Below are 2283 nucleotides of genomic sequence, written 5' to 3'. Positions count from 1 at the left end.
TACTCTCTTATAGCCAAGGGGAAAATGCAAATAGAAATCAGCAGTTCAGCACAAAAAACTATCTTTAAAGAACAATGTAGCATTGTTTCCCAGTATCTAGTATATTTCACTCAACTTTTAATGTAAAGTTCCACTACTATTGTAAGTAAATGTTGTAATGTAGCATGGGTAATTTGTTGATAAAATGTGTAGCCCTGGCACAAATCCATGGAAAGAAACACAAAAAATAATTGTAAAATCTTTAAGTGTTTATTCTTTCTTTTCAAATAGCCTAAATGGACACACACACACACACACACACACACACACACACACACAGAGTATAGCATAGTATAGTATGAGTTGTCTGATAAAAAATCAACACTGGGAAGAATACTTGTTTCCAATCTGGAGGGTACCATGTCAAAAAGGGATGTCTGACACCTCTCAACACTGATTTTAAACCAACTGGTTATGCATTAATTCACACAGAGATATTGAAGTGAAGGCAGGGAATGTAGCTGCTTTAGAACACTTCCCTAGTGTGTTGTGAGGTCCTTGGTTCCATTCCCAGCATTCCAAAGAAAGAGAGAGAGACAGACAGAGAGAGAGAGAGAGAGAGAGAGAGAGAGAGAGAAATATCAGGAGAGTAGAAAAGAGATTATCCTGTACCCCCAAAGAAAACATCTAAATATTGATATTGACCCTTATTGGATATTTAAGATATGTCAGTACTTTTTAAATATTTCTTGGGCTGTGGTTGTAGTATTATAGGCAGCTAAGTTAGCAATATTATAGGCAGTCAGAGAGGGCTGAGCCCACGACAGGCTCAGCACAAAAAATAAAAACACATTATAACCATGGCCAGAGATGCATCTGTGAGAGACCAGGCCTCAAGATAAAGACTGCCCCCCACGAAGGACAAGATAAGCAGTAACATCTGGCCTAATGAAGTCTAGATAGACATCAGTCACCCCAGTGGGTGATCAAAACCATCAGACCCATCATTTCCCATAAAAAGTCTTTGTTCTTTCCATCTACACTTGTTACATGACTTGTTCCCCCATTGGATCACTATTATCTAAGTGACTATACTTGAAACCTTATTGGTTGTCCACATGGTTTTTGCTCCATAAAACTTTCTTGAAAAGTGGTGTCCTTGGCTACCCATTCAGGACCTCTCCTGCCTCTCAGGGGCTGTCCTCTAAATAAACATTTCCTACACTTAAATTCCATTGTTCCTAGAATTCATTCTTTGATTTTTTTTTTTTTTGCTACCGGGGTTCAAACTCGGGACCTTGCACTTCCAAGGCAGGCGCTGGAAGCACTGAGCTAAATCCCCGGCCCTCATTCTTTGATTTTAGAGAACACAAACTGAGCATATCAGACATCTAACAGATTGAGAATGATATTTCCCTTATATCATTTGGAAGTCCTATTTCATCTCCTATATCATCCCTGTATCAGTAGCTCGGTGTCAGAATGCTTGCCTAGCATGTGTGAGGCCCTGCATTTGATCTCCAGTACTACATAAAGAAACAGAAATACTTCTTATACATAGGCTTAATCCTCACAGTAACCTATTTCCTAAGTATCACACATGGAAAAATTGAGGGACTGTAGTCAACTTGAACAGCTTGAAAATGGCAGTCCTGAGAATTAAAAGCAGGCATCGGTCTGCCCCTAGTACTCAAGATCTTAACCCCTTAGAATACACTATTGTCTTCCCACTTTATGAAAAGAAGAAACAGAAAGATATTTTTATACAGTAACAAGACATGGTAGAAAACTTACACAGAACATTCTGCTATTAAGCTGTTCTCCTTCCCTCTCTTTCTCTGTCAACCCCCTTTTCCTCTCCAGTCTAGTAAATCCATGCTAAGGGCTATCACACACTCTTAAATATAAGTGCCTCTTTAATATTGTTTGACCACAGACTTGAAATAAATGGCCACCCTAGGAGATACAGGGTTAATATCACAGAGAGGAAGAAATCTCTTGACTCCCTAAATGGCTCTCTCCAAAAGGGGAAGTGATTGGTTTTAGTGAGTTCTTCCTGAATACAAAAGATCGTGGTTTTTAGGTTACTCGGAAGGGAAATATTAGGGAAAGTGACCTTAAATTCATTCTAAAGGCAGGAGTACGAAGTGGCATACAGGACATGACAAGAAGGTGGGCTTCTCTGTATACCAGCCTAATTCTTTCTTTTTTTATGAATTTATTAATTTTATTGGTACATTTTAGGTATACAATGTAATGACATTCATCATTGGAAATTTGTACCTTCACATAATCTATCTTGGT

The sequence above is a fragment of the Heterocephalus glaber genome, unplaced genomic scaffold (assembly GCF_053883595.1).
Source record: "Heterocephalus glaber isolate CG9 unplaced genomic scaffold, H.glaber_assembly_v1.0 deba00001546, whole genome shotgun sequence".
Classification (NCBI taxonomy): Eukaryota; Metazoa; Chordata; class Mammalia; order Rodentia; family Bathyergidae; genus Heterocephalus; species Heterocephalus glaber.
Note: the sequence above shows the minus strand (reverse complement) of the source record.